General features: G+C 45.2%; 1 protein-coding gene across 1 annotated transcript in view; it reads left to right on the top strand.

Annotated features, from left to right (window-relative positions):
* Window positions 1-10,819: 10,819 nt before the first annotated feature.
* Window positions 10,820-20,972, top strand: part of LOC126251510 (fatty acyl-CoA reductase wat-like) — a 225,445-nt gene continuing 215,292 nt past the window's right edge. The window contains exon 1 of the mRNA XM_049951985.1: window positions 10,820-11,032. The gene's annotated coding sequence lies outside the window, so the exon portion shown is untranslated. The remainder of the gene's footprint in view (window positions 11,033-20,972) is intronic.

Below are 20,972 nucleotides of genomic sequence, written 5' to 3'. Positions count from 1 at the left end.
CCGTTATTACGGCCAGAGGTGGTTGTTCTGGGTACTGATTTCTCATGATCTACGCACCGAAATTGCGTGAAAATGTAATCACATGTCAGTTCTAGTATAATATATATGTCCAATGAATACCCGTTTGTCATATGCATTTCTTCTTGGCGTAGCGGTTTTTATGGCCAGTAGTGTATCTGTCAATAACAGTTTATCTTTTCTAAACAATTTAAATGGAATTTGCAATTTTAGAAAAATTCGCACCTGGCGCTTACTGAACCATGTGTCAAAAAAAATTCTTTCCAAAGCAATTTGAATAACATTTGTAATTTTAGAAAAGGGCGCGGCTGACGCTTACTAAAATCCTTTAATAACATTTCAGTTAACGACCGTAATTAAGAAACATGCGTTCACTAAGTCTTCCACTGATAGGAATTCAGGGTTTACAAGGTTCTTAAGATCAAAATGCGCCACAGGGCTAACAACATGATTAATTACCTGTAAATATTAGCATGTCTGTACGAAGTAAGTTCCAAATTTAAATGTTAACAGCCTTAAAAATAAAGTCAGATTTGTTTAAGAAAGTAAGATACATACAATGAAGTTGTTACTGCTATACAGCTCCGGCCTCGAGCCGTCAGCAAACCGACATAAGATGGCTCGGTCAGTCGCTGAGAGAGCGGTGCCAGATCTGAGGCCGGTAGGGTAGCGGAAACCCGCCCTAAGCTCTCGCCCGTTAACTAGGGAGACGACACAGGCTCATGGATAGAATGAATTACAACAGACCAAAATTCTAATCAACAAATTTTTAAACTCGATGATGTACGATTACAAATGGGGAACAAACGAAATCCGCTTAAGGTATCTATACACATTAGCAATGAAAAATCAACCGTAAGTCAGGCAGTTAATACTGTTCCCTGAACAATAAGGACCTCGAAATTCAAGGCAAAATATTAGGCTTATAAGGGCATAGCGATCTGCCCAACAGTAACGACTATTTAACATTTTGACTATCAAATATTATTCTGCTTCGGGACGTTGGGTGTCTTATGTGGCGGCTTATTACACCTCAACAAAGAGTAGAATTCTTGTCCACAAGCTTCACTAGAAAATCAAGGCAACGCAGGATGTTGTCCTTTACACTGAACATGCACTTAGCTGAAAAGTGCAGATGCGAAACTGGAATTGATGACATGGGCTGCTGAGAAGTCCTTGATTCAAAACAGCATGAGCAAATGTTGAAATAAGAGGAAAGATCTATGGAATGAAGTTTTGGGTTGGACTGCAGTACCAAATGTTACACTGAAAACAAACCCTGTCCTTTCCTTTTGTGTTATTCCGGTATGTGTTTGTGTACTCTTGTGTATTTGTATTTTTCCTGTCTTTATGTGTTTAGCTGATAAGAGTTATGTTGTAGAATTTTTCTAATAATATGTTATTTTCTTTGTAAAGATATTTAGACATTATTAATTCTGTTCTGTTTCAATGCTCAAGTGTGAAGTTGATGTTTCGAAAGTTATTCTGACCTTTTATCTATTTATTTATGTCATAATTCCTGTAACACTGATGTACATGTTTATTTCTATTCTTTTGTATAACCCGTATTACCACAAATTTTATCTGTATTGTTATGTTCTTTAATGATGTATTTTGTACCTTTGTAATTGTATTCTCATGTCGTAAATTTAAAATTGTAATTGACACCAGTTCACCAAATTAAGTAACTTGTAAGCATTCATTTCACTGCACACGTTTTTGTTGGTCATAGTACACGCAGAAAATGTGAGAAAAAATGGGGACTGTTAGCATTTGCACGTGTGTTAATAATTCAGCAAGGGACTGGTTAACAGCATTGCTGGTTCTAAGGACAATTCCAAAAACTTTCTGAGTGCACAAGTGGTGGTTCATGGACTTGCTACATTGTCCACAAGACTCTTCGGGGTGATTGTGCACCTGCACATTCGCAACAGATGGCTGCTGGCCGTCTCTACAAGGACTGCAGTGGGTCTGCACATTTGATGGGCCACCAATACCATAATTTCTACGACTGCAGTGAGTCTGCACCACTAGTGGCCCACCAATACCATAATCTCTACCAGGACTACAGTGGGTCTACTCTGTGATGACCTACCTACAAATATTCTTCAAAACTTCGACTGACTCTGTTGTTGGTTTGCTCTGTTGTTGCCCATTACCTGTCTGCATGTCAAGAGTCAGCACTGTCTTTCCGTTGGAAGGACAACACTACTTCTTCTGCATGGAAATCCACTACTTCCATGTGCATTTTCTTTTACTGTTCAGACTTTGAGAAAAACACCGCAATTTTACTGTGATGAACTATCAGGACTGTCTTTATGGACTGTGAGAAAATTTTAGCTTTTGACCAACATTGTATCAATAAGTGTGTGCATTTGATTTCTTTGTTATTGTAATTATGAAAATTTTTTTCAAATCTGTATTGGCAACTGCCCAAAACAATTTATAAATTTTTTTGTGAGGAGCATGGGGGCTATGTAAGTAGGCTGTTTAGGTTTTTACACTGCTGGCCACCGTAAATGCAACACCAAGAAAGACAAGAGGTAGCACAACAAAATTTATTTTGTACATAACATGTTGACCAAGTATCAAATGATTACGTTTACAGACGTCTGTGACATGTGGTTCCTGCCAGAATCAGTAGCCAGAGTAGCCGCCATTGTTGGAGATCACCGCTGCCACACGTCTCGGCATTGAGTCAAAGAGACGTTGGATGTGTTCCTGGGGTACAGCAGCCCAAGCAGCTTCCACACGTTGCCAAAGATCATCTGGTGTGGCAGCTGGGGATGTAATCTGGGTCACTCGTTGAGCAACCATGGACAACATGTTTTCTATCGGCGAAAGATCCGGAGAGCGAGCCGGCCAAGGAAGCAATGCAATCTGGTTATTGACAAAGAACCTTTGGACAATGCGTGCCACGTGTGGTCGCGCATTATCCTGTTGAAATATGGCTGTGGCCGAGCCCTGAAGGTAAGGAAGGAGAACTGGCTCCAGCACCTCGGATATGTAGCGCCGGCTATTTAAAGTACCGGCAATGCGTACTAGAGGCGTGCGAGAGTAATATCCAATACCGCCCCATACCATAATACCCGGTGCAAGACCAGTGTGGCGGTGCATAATGCAGCTGTCCAGCATCCTCTCTCCACGGTGTCTCCACACTCGAATCCGACCATCGTGGTGCTGCAGACAGAAGCGTGCCTCGTCAGTAAAGACAACGTCATTCCATTCTGCCGTCCACATCCGTCTGTCATCACACCATTGGCGATGGAGACGTCTGTGGTTCTGCGTCAATGGTAGACGAAGCAATGGACGTCTTGCGCACAGACCACTCTGCTGTAAACGGCGTCGAATGGTGCGCGCAGACACTGGATGATGCGTTACAGACGCAATGTGCTGTGCTATGGTTCGGGATGTCACTGAGCGATCCGTCACTGCCATGCGCACAATTTGCCTATCAGCACGTGCAGTGGTGCACCGAGGTGAATGCGATCGACCACGTCGGTCCGTCGTACCCTCCTGCATCCAACGGTCATATATCCGCATTACATTTGTTTGGTTTCGTCCAGCACGACTAGCGAGTTCTCTGTATGATAATCCACAATCTCGGTAAGCCACTATCCTTCCTCTGTCGAACTCGGATACTTGATCAAAAGATGTTCGCTGTTGTCTACGAGGCATAACTGATCGTCTTGTGAAACAACCACAAGGTAAACACACGTGCCGAACGTACACTCGTCGAAATCGCCAAGCCTTAAATGGCGCTATGAGGTGGCGCCACAGGCGCGCGTGATGTGCGTCTGCGCTGAAATTCTAATCAGTTGCATATCTCATCGCTGCAAACCCATGGTGTAAATTTCACTTGATTCGGATGCTTCCTTCAGGGTGTTGCATTTACGGTGGTCAGCAGTGTATGTTGGTAACGCCATGTAGCGCTCTATATGAAAATCACTGACTGTGCTGTGTACAGTCTGTGGCTGGTTTGCATTGTTGGCGTTGCTATTGTAGTGTTGGGCAGTTGGCTGTTAACAGCGCGTAGCGTTGCGCAGTTGAAGGTGAGCCGCCAGCAGTGGTGGATGTGGGGAGAGAGATGGCAGAATTTTGAGAGCGGACGATCTGGACGTGTGTCCATCAGAAAGAGTAAATTTGTAAGACTGGATGTCATGAACTGATATATATATATATATATATATATATATATATATATATATATATATATATATATATATATATATATATATATATATATATAAGGACTTTTGAACACTATTAAGGTAAATACATTGTTTGTTCTCTATCAAAATCTTACATTTGCTACGTATGCCTATGAGTAGTTAGTGCCTTCAGTAGTTAGAGTCTTTTATTTAGCTGGCAGTATTGGCGCTCGCTGTATTGCAGTAGTTCGAGTAACGAAGATTTTTGTGAGGTAAGTGATTCATGAAAGGTATAGGTTATTGTTAGTCAGGGCCATTCTTTTGTAGGGATGTTTTGAAAGTCAGATTGCGTTGCGCTAAAAATATTGTGTGTCAGTTTAAGCAGTCATTTATAATTTTTCTAAGGGGACGTTAAAACGTGAACGTTGTCGCTCTTCCCAGCGGTGATACTAGCGTCCAGACACTACACACGTCGACACGAAGGCAGCAGCCCCACCGACCAGGGCACGGTCCCTCTCATCGGCTGCGCAAACCCCACTCGCCCTTAGTTCCTAACTGTCCCTCCTTTGCCGGCCGGTGTGGCCGCGCGGTTAAAGGCGCTTCAGTCTGGAACAGCGTGACCGCTACGGTCGCAGGTTCGAATCCTGCCTCGGGCATGGATGTGTGTGATGTCCTTAGGTTAGTTAGGTTTAATTAGTTCTAAGTTCTAGGCGACTAATGACCTCAGAAGTTAAGTCGCATAGTGCTCAGAGCCATTTGAACCATTTTGTCCCTCCTTTTCACAGCACGGCGCCCCCACTGTATTCCGCAGCCTCACTCGTTGCCGACGTACGACTCGCGCCCTCTCTCGGACTTTCCTCATACCACCAGCCAGCCAATTATGTATGAAAGGATCGCGAACCAGCCCGCATGCCACGGTTCACGCCGTAATTATGTTTGTGGTGTCCGGTTTTTTTTTTTTTTTTTTTTTTTTTTTTTCAAACATAAGCTCGAACTCGTACAGGGAGTGCCAAGGTGCCACGTGTAATGAAGCTAATGAGCATAGGCACTACATCAGTAAGTTGGCAATTAGAGTCTGACGGTAGGCGTGCTAGGGTAGTTCGTGCGACTTTGATGACCATGTCTTGATTCATAGTCGCTGCAGGATCAAAATGTTGTCTGTTCTTCCGGACATGTACAAATAACTGCCTGCACGAACGACCACGTAATAAGTGTACAATGGTCCCGTATGCCATCAGCCCTTTTACTGACTATGTATGACGATTACGAGTGTTGTCTGGCCACGTATGTTCTCCTTGAAGACTTCATACAGAGACACATCCATGATGTCGTTGAGCAGATCGCTGTAGGGGCGCCTCTTTGTGCTGCCGCATCAACGAAAGTGCAACCGTGGTCGCTGTTCTGACGGCCAGTGGTGCTCTGGACTCGTCGCCTTGTTCTGATAAATAATTGTCTTACTGCAAACAATCCCACTTTCTGGTCGAGGTACGTCAAGAGGTTGTGGGTTCATGCGAGGCTGAGCGAACTACACTGGTGTCCAAAATTAAAGCAATAAACTGCGATTTCACCCTTCTGTGTTTAATTCACGATGTAATCATTGAGACGCCCTGTTAAACCCGCAGGACAGGACAAGTAGTAGGAATTGTGGCAGGGGGCCAGAATGAGCGGCTGTCAGTTACACTCCAAACATAACACTTTACTTAGTTCTCCAAACATTACAGCGCAATTTCTAAGCTTGACTATCGACAGAAAACGTCTTTAATTCTAAAACGGCTGAAGGCCCATGAATTAAATACAACAGGTATGCCGCGCGAGATTAGCCCACCGGTCTAGGGCGCTGCAGTCATGGGCTGTGCGGCTGGTCCCGGCGGAGGTTCGAGTCCTCCCTCGGGCATGGGTGTGTGTGTTTGTCCTCAGGATAATTTAGGTTAAGTAGTGTGTAAGCTTAGGGACTGATGACATTGGCAGTTAAGTACCATAATATTTCACACACATTTGAACATTTTGAAGAACTGCTATAATTTTTATTTATTTATTTATTTATTTACTTTTTTTTTTGAGACAGAAAGCGATGTAAGACTTGACTAGTCAGATAGATTAAGTTTTTTGAAAGCGGCTAAGGCCGACAAATTTAAAAAAATGTAACTACTATAACCTTTCAATAGGCAGAAAGCCCAAGCTTTATGACCAATAAGAAACCTTACTCGCAAACGGCTGAAGTTCTTTGTTTAAAAAAAACTGCAACCAATTTTCCAAGGCACAAGGCCCAAAGCTTTTAACCTTAAATAGTATTTAAGCCAAAGTGATGTAAGACCTGATAAGTAAGAATCTAGAATTTTAAAACGGCTGAAGTCCCATCACTTTAAGAACAATACAACTACGATAAGCTTTATTTTCAGACAATGTAAGACTTGCCCAATTTAGAAAAACTTACTTTTAAAACGGCTGAAGGCCTCTGATTTTAAAAACACAATTAGAAACATACAAATTCCAACCATCGGCTATGTGTTATTAAAAATACACAATTAAACGCCAACAAGAAAGACAGTATAGGCAATGGCGCTCAGAAGTTTCCAGGGGGCTCGGTCTGCCCTTGAAATTTTAACGTTTGCTTAGGTGAGACAAGAAGTCAGCCCAATTATACTCGATCCGCCGGCAACACAACCAAGAGACAGTCAGGGACCCATCGACAAGACGACTTGCTAACCACCGACCAGTATACGAGAATTCCAAAGTCAAAACGTTACAGACATAGCCGCCCACAACCAAAAATACATTAAGCTCTCAAAAACTACACGCCAGCCGGCCGGAGTGGCCATGCGGTTCTAGGCGCAACAGTCTGGAACCGCGAGACCGCTACGGTCGCAGATTCGAATCCTGCCTCGGGCATGGATGTGTGTGATGTCCTTAGGTTAGTTAGGTTTAAGTAGTTCTAAGTTCTAGGGGATTGATGACCTCAGATGTTAAGTCCCATAGTGCTCAGAGCCATTTGAACCATTTGAACTACACGCCATGTTGGACAGCGACAACAGGTGAGGAAAGGACACTGCCTAAATTTACGTCAGCGACCATGGCAAGTAACCGGAACACTAACGGCCACAAGGTAGAAAATTTCGCTGGTGCACTTGAATTTCAAACCGACAAATGTAGTTAATTCCACCACACGGCGGCTAAATGTTCACCAACTCGAACAATCGCTGTTGGTCCCAGGTATACCGCCAACAGCGAACCACCAACCAAGGGGACACCGTGAACAGCCGTGGCTTCGGTAATTAAATCACCACTCAACTTTTATGTCCTGGGTCGGCGAGCCACGAACCTCGCAGCACTCGGAACAGCCCCCACATGCTCCGACACTGCATCGAGACCGCCACTGGGCCCGGCCGACTGCGCCGTGCGGAGACTTTCTTGCTGATATGCTCCAACCGACCGACTCACTGCCAGTACGCCCTCAACACTTGAAACAAGTTGTCAGTGAAATGACACCAATTACACACACAGTTTGACAAACACTTGCACAAAGACTTGAACGACATTAAGCAGTGGCTGTGCAATCATGAAGACAAATCGGGAGTCGATTCACACACACAGCCAACCCATGAGCAATCGGCGAGCCAGTTCACGTCGTCCAGTAGGACGACCGACCGACGATCCACGATGACCGTCCTCGGCTCAAGTGATGAGTGACAGCAACGGTCGGACGAGCCATGGACATGCACGCCTCACTGCTGCTCCAACCCGACTGAACTAGTGCCGCGTTGCAACTCCCCGACTGGCAGGTCTGAACTGCACTCCTGGCACATTCCAACTAACTCCACGACAGACGACAACTGGCAAGTACGAGCAATACAGCAAAGATAACATGTGAGGACTATATCGATAGGCGCTGCTGCTGCCGCTGACGGGCAGACAAAGCAGCAACTCAGTGACAACAGAAATTGAAGCTAACAATACGAGGTGGCAACACGAAAAAAAAAAAAAAAACAGGATGTAAAATAAGAGATGGCACGAGCAAGAACCAATCACGGCTCAATCATACAAACTGTTAACAGGTGCCTGTACAACCGTGCACTGCATGGAAGATGGCATTCCAATCAACGGACAATCACGCCAACGGTAACGTGAGGAAACCTCTCAAATGACGTAGTGTTTGCTGGGTAGTCAAACATCCACAATCACTGTAGACACAGCCACAGATGGTGCGGTATGGTACACAGAAGACGCCTACCAGGGCGGGGGAGGGCCATAGGAAGAATGGAAGCAGGACAGTCGCAAACTGATAGGGCCCGATGGCTTAATGCGAACCGCTCTGCTGTTCCACCGATGTGACGACAGTTCACAGCGGCGACAGAAACTGCATCCCAGAGACCCTGGCAGGGCCCACCACGTGTGCACCAGAAGGGAAGGACCATTATTTGGCTGTAAGAGAATGATGGTACCACCTTAGTACTGCTCGTCAACCGGAATGTGAGCTCGTAGCATCCACTGGATGTGTGTTTTATCGACACAAACGGTGCTCAGAAGGCTTCGGCAGAGTGGTCTTTATCGTCAGAGACCTATTGTATGTGTACCTCTGATGAGAAAAGAACATCTAGAGTGGAGTCGTCAACATGCCACCTGGACAGTTGAACAGTGGGCCATTGTCCCTATTACCAAATAAGGCCCAATTTTCTCTGAAGCGTCATTTTCGACGGATTCGGTTCTAGGGGGAACGTGGAACATGATTTCGGGACCCAAACACTATGGAAAGAGACGGATATAGAGGATCATCCATAATGGTGTGGACATGGATTATGTTGACCACTAAAACACCTCTTCATGAAATTGTACAGGTGGTTCAACAAGGTTTAACTGCTGTCAGCTATCGTGACGTGATCTTCGGACCTCATGTGCGGTTATTGCGATGTGCTGTGGGCGGAGACTTCGTACTGACGGACGATAGTGCTCGACCTCATAGAGCACAGGTGACTGATCTTTTCTTGGGAACACAAGATATTGCACGCATGGGGTGGCCTGCTCGCTCTCCCGATTTGAATCCCATAGAGCGTGTCGGGGAGACGGGTTCCATCATGTCAGTATTCAGCAACCACACTCCAAGACTCGCGAGCGGCTCTGCAGGAAAAATGGGTATTATTGCCTCAAAATGAAATTGATGATATCATCCACAGCATGCGCAAATGCTGTCAGGCCTGTATAGCTGCCGCAGATGGTCACACCCCATTCTGAGCAGATAAACGAGTTGTCGCAATGCAAATCTGTTAAGTTGGAAAAAACTAAAAACATTTTTGTCTGCCTTCACACATATAACAATTGTTTATGTTGTGCACACTGTACATTGTTTCTACTTTACTATCACCAAATGATTCAAATGGCTCTGAGTACTATGCGACTTAACTTCTGAGGTCATAAGTCGCATAGAACTTAGAACTAATTAAACCTAACTAACCTAAGGACATCACACACATCCATGCCCGAGGCAGGATTCGAACCTGCGACCGTAGCGGTTGCTCGGTTCCAGACTGTAGCGCCTAGAACCGCACGGCCACTCCGGCCGGCTTACTATCACCTTCTTGCACTATTTTATGGCAAAATTAACGGAACATTGCAAAATTTCCGTTTGTTGCTTTAATTTTAAACCACTCTCGACAGGCCTCTATCCGACTGCTGACGAATCCCGGCGTTGTCCTTCGCGCACGAGACCTGACACTACTTTCTCATAACTTCCCAACATTAAAATGCGATTTCTGAATGGGAAACCGGTTAAATAGTCCTTTTTTATACAGGTGCAGAATGCAGGTCGAGCTACTCGTACCTAGTTCATGCAGTTGCACTGGAATGATAATCATTTCTATATCCAAGCACGTAGTACACCTCACTTCAGTATGATATTTGTTGGCAGCCGCCTTCATGACATTACAGTTTTATTGGACATGAATGTGATCAGTCATGCAGTAGTGCGAGATGACGATGAAGTAACTTTCAGAGGCAGGGAAACTGTAGGGGACAAAAACACCACCAAAGGGGTAACATCATTAGTGACACCGTCGATTGAGTCGGTTAGGATTGGGATTGGCTCTGAGCACTATGGGACTTAACTGCAGTGGTCATCAGTCCCCTAGAACTTAGAACTACTTAAACGTAACTAACCTAAGGACATGACACACATCCATGCCCGAGGCAGGATTCGAACCTGCGACAGTAGCGGTCGCGCGGTTCCAGGCTGTAGCGCCTAAAACCGCTCGGCCACTCCGGCCGGCGGTTCGCTTAGGAGCATCCACTTGCCTAACACGTCTCTCAAATGTAACGACAGGTGGAGACGGAAGGTCGATAAGATTTACGTCCTCCACTTCGTCTGCTTGCCATATCACGATGCTGCATGTTTTTTAAGCGTTCCTAGAAACTGATTTGTTAAAATAAAATCTCTTCAGCGCTTGGACAGCCCCGTGACCATAGGTTAGCCTACGAAGGTCGAACCATCCTGATGCAGCAATCTCGTATACTGGACAGGAGTTTCCCAGCAGTAAGAGGCCTGCGGTCCGATGCCTTGGCCGGCCGCGACCGCAGCCTCACACTCACACACACGCGCGGCTGCCCACATACGCGGCACAAAACCGGACGGCGGCGCCTCCAGCAGCTCCAGTCGGCGCGCAGCGGACACAGTCGCCGGCCGCGCCGCTGCCCCCTCCAGTTCCTCCGGAGTCCACCATCCGCCGCGCCCGCTCGCTCTCTGCGGCCAGCGAGCGTCGCCGTGCCGACCCACTGCCAGGCAGTCCAGCACTTGGCACGGCTTTCTCCACGCGCCGAGACCTCAACCTCATTCCGATTGTGCGTGAGACGGCGATCCTCGCTGGACGGGTTTGGCGGTAAGTGCTGCTGCCACTGCGTCGCCTTGCTGTGCTCCTCTCGTTAGTAGCTAGCCGAGTGGTAGTTCCTTCCGTTGCACCTGCAGGCTGCTGAAGAGCGTCATTTGTTTCAAAAATATGGCCAGTAGCCTCCAGGCGAGCTCCGTGCAGTCATTCACACGCCTCGGTATTGCTGTGGTTCTGAAAGAGCCTCCAGGAAGGTAACTCGTGTAACTGTGGTTCATGAACTACATTGATAAAAAAAAAAGAAATAGTTGCTCTAGCTAGCTGGAGTTGACGTAATCAGCCCTTCGGACAAGAAATCATGCTGACACCTACATGAAGACACGCAAAATATGAATAACAACGCCATCAGTCACAAAAAATAGTGTTTTATTAAAGCACACGATTCATTTCGGATCCTGTGGGTCCATCAACAGGTGCAAGTCATACGTTATTTACGTCTGTTCTTGCTTGAGTGAGCCGACTCGAAAGGCACGTTCCTTTTGTGAGAAGTTTAGGTGTTAAATTTGGAAATAAGGGAACTTAGCACTTAACCTTCCCACAGCAGAAACATACATTTCGCATCACCTCACTCAAGCAGACGGACACAGTATATAAAACAATTCGAACACAATAATTAACGCGAAGGTTCCGAAATGAATCGTGTGGTTTAATAAAGCACGAATTTCTTGTGACTGAAGACAATATTATTCATACTTCTTGTGTGCTGAATACAGTCGCGTACACAGCTGCAAAATATGGGTAAAAATGCATTACCTGAAGAGACTGTGGAAGTTACTGAAAGTGTGAAATAGGTGACCGAACGTAGATTTGAACCAGTTTAAATACAACCGTACGGTAACGGGCCACCTCACTTTGTTGTGTCAGCGAGACGTCCTTTGGCATTGGAGAAATAGACGCCATAAATATTAGTACCGTCCTCTGTGAGTAAAAGGCGCAGTAATGCGGTAAACTTTAACGAGGTATAAACACAGGTCTCAGCGATTCTTCCACATACCAGAGCGAATCTCACTTTCACGGTGAAACGCGAACTGAAACGTATCTTCGTGCCAGGCCAGAAGTGGACATCGTATCGAGATTGCAATGCTGATATCTGTCATTCGCGGCATTCTCTACCGGATGAATAACAACTGCAGTGTCTTAAAACGCTCTTACGTCTCTCTGCCTCTTCTAAACTGCACATAAGTACCATATTTGTTTGGAGTTTGTAAGGAAAGGAGGCAAGCGGTGGCAGGTTCAAATGAAGCCATTCCTGACGCATGTTCAGATAAATCGCCCGGAAGAGCTCCTCTAGCGAAACGCAGCTGCCTTCATTCGGCTTCCAACTACCCGAATCTTCGGCTCTCCGAGTACTGGGCTCTAAGCTATAGTTATCGCTGACTCCAGTCGGGTTCCCTCCTAATTCTTGCACTAATGATCTTGCCGTTGAGCGCCCGTAACTCATCCATCCTTCCAATTCATTTATAGTATACCACTACCGACGAGTGGTACGGATTTTATTTCAGTTTTGTGAGCGCAAAACAGTGCCGAAATTCGACAATGCTCTGGATCTACTTCGCTCATACCGCTGAGAGGGGTGCTTACTGGGTTTTGGAGCTTCGTTACGGCGTTTCCTTTCAGATGTAGGCTGCTGAGCTACCCTGGAAATCACCTTCGAATATTTTTTTCCTTGTCACAACCTCTATTTACTAACTGAAGTTGTTGCTTTTGCTACTGGCCATAATCCGCTAAGGTTTCTTCCTTTTCTGCCTTCTGTTTCACATTATCACCCCAAGATTGTAATTGAAAAATTGTAAAACCGTGTCAGGCGACAAAGGCATCTATCTTCACTTGATTTGGATCCTAAGGGGTAGCTTCCTCATTCGTCACTTGATGTGTCATTAGAAGTGTCTGTTATCTGATTCTGCTGGAACATGGAAATATGTTACTTGTTCAAATGTGTGTGAAATCTTATGGGACTAAGCTTACACACTACTTAACCTAAATTATCCTAAGGACAAACACACACACCCATGCTCGAGGGAGGACTCGAACCTCCGCCGGGACCAGCCGCACAGTCCATGACTGCAGCGTCTGAGACCGCTCGGCTAATCCCGCGCGGCAAATATGTCCCTCACATATGCTTCAAATAACATTGCGCTTAGTCGAAGTTGGGGCGCGACGTGCTTCCAGGAGGGTGAGAGCTTTGAGTCTGGTCTTATTAATTTCCATAAAATTATTCAATTTTTGGGTTTAGCTGTTGCTGTAGGGGTCATGTTCTTATTAATCAACATATGCCCATACCATATGGGGATACATGCTACAAGCGTTTGGAGTGTGCTGGTATAGTCTTAAGAATTTAAGAATGAAAAGTACGTGTTTGATAATTATAAACCAAAAGTACATCGCTGACTTTGTGTGTAAATTTAGTAACAGTAGCCGGCGCCAGTGGCCGAGCGGTTCTAGGCGCTACAGTCTGGAACCTCGCGACCGCTACGTTCGCAGGTTCGACTCCTGCATCGGGCATGGATGTGTGTGATGTCCTTAGGTTAGTTAGGTTTGAGTAGTTCTAAGTTCTAGGGGACTGATAACCTCAGAAGTTAAGTCCCATAGTGCTCAGAGCCATTTGAACCATTTTTTTTTTAGTAACAGTAACAATTTTTACGCAGAAAATTAAATTTGTTTGAGTGTTGTGTTGCTCGTCGTCATAATAGGATAACGAATCCCACCGAGAAACATTTTAGGCTGAACATAGTAATCTGTGTAGCGCTGTATCCTGTTATATTGTCATGCCCTGCCTCGGGAGTGCTTTGACTATCTATTCTTCAGTGTTCAGTTAGGTGGCGGTGTGTTCAGTCTACAACATGTGCGGTAATCCTTGGTCGTATGAAATTTCTGTACAGTCTCTCACGAAGCGCAAAATTGTCACAACGCTGTGGGAAGCGTTGGTTTATTAATGATTTCCTTTTCCGAACATAAAAATAAAAATTCATCTAGTGGGAAGAGGGAGGTCTACAGTTGAACATACATTCCGAATAAAGTTGTGAATGGATATTTTTCGGTTGAGACAGTATTGAAGACATAGCTGTCAGAAATACAAGAATTTATGACTGACAGAGCGCCGAAATTTTGGATTGTTTAGTCGTCACTTAATGACTGAACCACCAAGCCTCACGTACCTTATGGTGAAGGACATATAGTTGTTATGTTGGAAGGCTTTGTGACATCCGCCGAGGAAACCGGCAAGGGCTGGTAGAATCTCGCGGAAGGGCTGTCCGGTAGCCGCTCGGCAGTGTTTTGCTCACGAGGCCTTCGCGGCAGCGGCGGATCTGGTGCGTTGCGACAATGCTGTGGGGCCATTCCTTTCCGGTGTGGCAGCTGACTGGCCTTCAAGGTCACGCGCCTGCACTTGCAGACGTCTCAGCTCGCAGCCGCTCTTGCACAGCGGCGTCTCATCTCTTTCGGGCAGTGCATTCGTTAGTAAATTTCAACTTAGATCTTTTCCACGTAGAGAAGCATAGTGTAAATTGCACTAGTTAGCGAAGCATTTTCGTCTTCTTGCCTCATTTTTTCCCCTTGTCCACTAGCTAGAGCCTAATTACACTACTGGCCATTAAAATTGCTAACCCACGAAGACGACGTGCTACAGAAGCGAAATTTAACCGACAGGAAGAAGATGCTGTGATATGCAAATGATTAGCTTTTCAGAGCATTCACACAAGGTTGGCGCCGGTGACGACACCTACAACGTGCTGGCATGAAGAAAGTTTCCAAAATATTTCTCATACACAAACAGCAGTTGACCGGCATTGCCTGGTGAAACGTTGTTGTGATGTCTCATGTAAGGAGGAGAAATGCGTACCATTACGTTTCCGACTTTGATAAAGGTCGGATTGTAGCCTATCGCAATTGCGGTTTATCGTATCGCGACATTGCTGCTCGCGTTGGTCGAGATCCAATGACTATTTGCAGAATATGGAATCGGTGGGTTCAGGAGGGTAATACGGAACGCAGTGCTGGATCCCAGCGGCCTCGTATCACTAGCAGTCGAGATGACAGGCATCTGCCTCGTCACAATACGCCAGTCACTACTCTTGATGAACGGTGGTATCGTGTTGAAGCTGCATGGGCACCTGTACCTGTACAAGCTCTGTTTGACTCAATGCCCAGGCATATGAAGGCCGTTATTACGGCCGGAGGTGGTTGTTCTGGGTACTGATTTCCCAGGATCTATGCACCCAAAAAATGTAATCACATGTCAGTTCTAGTATAATATATTTGTCCAATGAATACCCGTTTATCATCTGCATTTCTTCTTGGTGTAGCAATTTTAATGACCAGTAGTGCAGTTAGCTGTCCACTATGAGTGTGTATGTGGATTTTGATCTTTCATTTGTAGTAACCATTTTTGCGCTGCCTATATAAAAATATTGTAAGAATCGTCTCTAAGACGTCTCGAATGATGAACGTCAGAACATCGAACTATAGCAATATTTTTTTTTTTCTACGGGCGGTTCGCTGGCGATATTCAAATCAGTCGCGATTTAAGTACTGTTTTATCATCAACCTGGGCAGTTAAACGAAACGAAGGAACGGATTCGCAACAAAAACTCCAGCTATCGTGTGTAGTTTGGGATTAGTGCGTCTTCTTAGTTTTCATGACGAGTGATTTTATCGTACTCTATCGATGAAGTCGCCTTGGTTAAGACGATGAACTAGGTCCAGTTTGATAATGTTTGTTATCTTGTTCTGTAAAAATTTAACTACTTCTCTAAACAACTTAAATTCACGTGTAGACAGTTTCATGCTATTCTCCGCATTGTTACTGGGTTGCCCACTGCTGGCCGTTAAAATTGCAACAGCTTGAAAGCAGCGTGCCACAGACGTCAAACTGTCTAAGTGTAGTACATTCTTGGATATGCAAACAATTATAATTTCAGCGCAACTGCCCGGGATGCGTAACACTATCGTCATCTACATTACGTATGTAACGAAAGATAAATCACCTGGTTTCTAATTCAGAAACCGCTTTCTTCTGAAAAGATAATGTTATAATTCATGTAAGAAAAATAAACATCTTTCAGGCACGTAACAGAAGGCTACAGTGACGGAATCGTGGCCAATCGAGACAGTGGTTTATCTTTCAGCAATACTGCTCCTTGTGTTGGTCGGCATCCCATTACTGCCACACGAATATGTAATCGATGGGTTCAGTAGAGCCATACTCAACGCCACTTAGGATCTCGGTGGTTCCACGCCATTAGCGCCCGAGAGGATGTTCAGGTTGTACAGCTACGTTGTGTTACACGAGTCAAGAAAAGGGTTTCTATGAAGGACGAAAAATATGTACAAGGACAGTTTGACAACATCTTGAGCACCGAGCGAAGTGGCGCAGTGGTTGGCATACTGGACTCGCATTCTGGAGAACGAAGGTTCAAACGTGCGTCCGGCCATCCTGATTTAGGTTTTTAGTGATTTCCATAAGTGGCTTCACGCAAGTGCGGGGACGATTCCTTTCAAACGGCACGACCGATTTCCTTCCCCATCCATCCCTAATCCTTTGGGACCGATGACCTCGCTGTTGGCTCCCCTCCATGAATCAACCTACCAACCAACTAACGTCTTGTGCTTGTGGACTACGGACTGTCAGCAAACCTTCCTTGTGCTTAATTTTTTTTTTTACAAAATTATAAACTATCTGTTCGATCAGTGACGTGTCTGTTCGCTGTATTCAAATTGTGTCTGTATCGTGATGTAACATCCGTTTGGTGTGAGGAAGGGACCTCAAGGTGTACGTCTCTCCTATTTCTTCTACACAAGTAGGCCTACCACTCTTTGATTCCTTTCTCGTAACATAGTTCACATCCGCTTATTTGTTATTTTCGTTTCTGTAAGAGGTCTCACTACATGAAATTTATTGCGACAGTAACATATTCTTACAACGTGACTCACATTCAATAACAAACGTACAGCATGACAATTCCCAAGGCTACAGGAAGAGAAGAGACACGTGAATGACCGGACGGAAAGCTTACAATTTTTTGGAAATAGATATGTATATATATGGGGTATGAAGGAGTTTTGAACACGGATCCCCCCTTTGCAGTCCACACAACCACAACTACGTTGTTCTTGCAGTTCGCTCGATGTTGCACATCTTGACCTTGGACAGTTCACTGTTTCTATTTTGCTTCTTTTTTCACAGTTCAGTACACCTTCTTCCCATTTTCATGCGTGATCTGTGTTCTGTTTCTGACTAGCTGTCCACTGGGCCATCTAATCACTAAATCTGAGGGGGCTGCGATGGGGAGTTTCCCTTGTCAGAACTAGTTCCAGGTGTTGTATTTCGCATCCGAAATACTGCGACTCACAAATGCGTCTTGCGCGCCTTGCGAACATATTAATCATTCCTTTGGTCTCGCACAGGTGCTGATTTCACAATTTGTGTAAGTATCATCAACCATAATAGGTTCAACAAGAAAGAAGAAAAGCTCGAGCTAAATGGATCCTAGATTCTCGTGCTACAACGAACGAGCGTTGCTAGAGCGTTGCAGATAGCAAGGCGAGAACCACAGCAGTAATGACCAGGGAGAAACGTTGGCGCGACAGGTTCCCAAGTGTGGGCTGAAATTATCGCATGACAGCGAAATTTGGTAGACATACTGATGCGTTAATCCAGAACCGATTTACGTAGGAAAAAAAAAATTAGTTTCAATTCTGACCACCAGTTGCAGATCTGGCGCCGTGCGGCATCTCATCGACGTCTCCAGTGCTCATATTGAACAAACCGTTAAGAGGCGCTTAATAATAAAATCAACATTATACATTTCTCACTTGTTTGACCATTTCTGCCCACGTCCCAATCCTATTTCATTACAGTCTTCCTTGCATTCACAGTGCCAGATTTGCACCAGTCGCACGGTGTGGCCGCGTGGTTCGAGGCACCATGTCACGGATTGCGCAGCCCCTCCCGCCGGAGGTTCGAGTCCTGCCTCGGGCATGGGTGTCTGTGATGTCCTTAGCATAAGTTAGTTTAAGTAGTGTAAGTCTATGGACCGATGACCTCCACAGTTTGGTCCCTTAGGAATTTACATAGATCTGAGCATCTGATTTGTACCTGGTTGTCAAAATTGGAACTATTTTTTTCTGTGTAAACCGGATCCGCACTGACGTGTTAGAACATGCACCGAGTTTCTTCGCCATACGATAATTACGGCCCACGTTGGATCGGTGTGAGTAGCTGCACTTTTTATAACCATCTGGTACATATAACATGCGGCCGCGAAGTCGACTTGATTCCACCACCAGCAATGGTGCGTGAAGCTTTGGCAATGCCAACCACTCGTGATGGCGAAAGGCTAGAGAAATCGTCAAACAAACGTCAACCGAAGAACCCGAGACAGAAGCCAACAGGCGATATGTCAGCAAAGCCTCAGGTTGCACGCAACGCCCTGACCTACTTCGATGCAGAGTTTATTCGATTGATGCCCTGGCCAGCACGTTCCCTAGATCTGTCACCTAGTGAAAACATCTGTTCACGGATTGCCCAGCGCCCTGCACGCTACTAATCGCCAGCAACTTCGATTGATGAAGTGTGGCATATAGTTGAAGCACCATGAAATAACCTACTTGCATCCATCATCCAAGATCAGTTCTACTCGATCTCCAGCTGGGCGCTCTTGCTGCTAGAGGTACCAGCTCTGTACACCCTGTATGTCCCCAAATTACCTACTACACTGTGTACATACTATACGTACAATTTTTGTATGTGCTGTCTTTGCTGGTGTGGTAATTTTAATAGCTGGCAGTGTATTTTTCATATCAGAAGTTGTGTTAGACCACTGGCTGCTTGGAGAACTAACGTTTGGAAACGCTAACGCTTCCGCTACTAACTAGTTCTTTATGAGACATTTACACGGTTGTCAGTCATCGACATGTACATGCGGACATCTGTATTCTGCCTGACATCGTGGGGTGCGTGGCGGAGGATACCTGATGTACCAGGGTCACCCCAGTCCCCTCTCCCTGCATCAGTTCTATTTTTAGTTCATGCGCAGGAAGCAAGACTGTCTTTACCACTCTGCATATACTCTAATTTCTATAAGTTTTCTCCCATAGTCATTACGCGTGGTTTAAACTAGAGAAAGTAATAATTTAACTCACTCTGGATCTTGTCTACAGGAATTCTAAGACATAGGGTCTGTGCGATGCACATTTCTTTATATGTAACCTGCACCATTGCAATTTTCTGAGAAATTCCGTGAGGCCTTCGCACTAACCAAACGGAAACGGAGCGCGCAGCCCTACTTTGAATCATCTGTCCTACTTGGTAGATCTCCTTCGTAGGTGAGTTACACTTCCTTAGGACACGGCCGATAAATTTCTGTCTGACGTCACTTTTCCCACCGTTTATTCTCCTTCTTCCTCCTCCTTGCCGGTTCCGGTTTCCCTACGTGGTCGGTACTGTTATATAGACTGTAGCAATGTCAGCGACACAGGATGACCGTGAGCCCTTCCTGACGTTTTCACTACCCCTCCCCATGTGTACCCTATCAGTCTGCGCCAAGAGTAAATCTCATGTTCAAGTGTGAGAACGTTTTGTTAATGTTTGTGTAGCGTGTAAGCGAGCGGGACAAAGACACCAGCCCGGTACCACTTCCAGGTTGGCCGGCTCACTTGGCCCTCGTCGTTCATCCGTGAGGTGGATTCGATCCGGGGCACACTTGCTTCCCCTAATCATGGAAGCGGTGCGTTAACGCGCTCGTGTATCCGGGCGGGTAGCTAGACTTCCGTGATCGTTCCAGCTTAAATCCGCACGGACAGATAATTTCAGGTACCTGACAACTGTTACTAATTTCAGTGACTGATCACCGCCGATTCTATAGTCAAATCCCTTTGAATTATGATGCGAGTCAACTGTTAGTTTTCGCACAGAATGCTAATCTCTGTGAGCCTTCTCGCATTTTGTTACAGTTTGATAAATACGAGACCTCCAGGTATACAACAGAATCGTCTGTGAATTGCTTATGGAGCTAAAAATGCAATTTTCGGGGACGTTTGTTTGTATAGGAAACAGTAGCTGTAGTGGAGAAAAAAAATGGTCAAGTTAGAGGAGGACTTGCGATATGAGAGTCCCGTAGAGACTTAATTATGTACGCAAATTGTTCATCCATCTCGGAAACACAGGATCTCGACGGTTATTGACTGCTATCCACATAGATGTTGGCAAGATATCTGTCCGGGCAATTCCAAGATTTACGAGAATGCTTTAATTTTAAAGTTTTTTTGTGAAATTTTGAATTTGCTATTGAAATTACTGACAGATAGGAGTCTTAACAGATGGACAGACAGTCAGATAACAAATGACGAAAAACCATTTTTTTGTGTGATATAACTAGAAATTAGCAATTTTCGGATTTATTTCCTTTACTTCACAATTTTCAATTTTTTTTTCCTTTACTTTTACTGCGAACCCTTGCTTCTAGCCAAATGCCATGATTCTAGGTCAACAGGAGGTACGCTATTGGTTTTGATGAGTGACTTTGCGAATATCAAAGTATGTGGCATAAATTGCCGTATCTCTTAAATGGATTAACTTGGAAACAAACTTTTTGCGCCGCCAAGACCTTGCGTGTGACATTAAGTTCAACTTGAAACGTCTTCTCATTCCTGAGATGGTTGAAATGGCTCTGAGCACTATCAGTCCCCTAGAACTTAGAACTACTTAAACCTAACTAGCCTAAGGACATCACACAACACCCAGTCATCACGAGGCAAAGAAAATCCCTGACCCCGCCGGGAATCGAACCCGGGAAACCGGGCGCGGGAAGCGAGAACGCTACCGCACGACCACGAGCTGTGGACCTCATTCCTGAGAAAAAAGGTTTTTAGCAGTCGGACTGACTGACAAGAAAGTTATTTATAACGCTTCTGATTTTACTGTTTGATATACGGAACC

The sequence above is a fragment of the Schistocerca nitens genome, chromosome 4, assembly GCF_023898315.1.
Source record: "Schistocerca nitens isolate TAMUIC-IGC-003100 chromosome 4, iqSchNite1.1, whole genome shotgun sequence".
In the NCBI taxonomy this organism is placed as follows: Eukaryota; Metazoa; Arthropoda; class Insecta; order Orthoptera; family Acrididae; genus Schistocerca; species Schistocerca nitens.
This window is presented reverse-complemented; position numbering and strand designations above follow the sequence as displayed.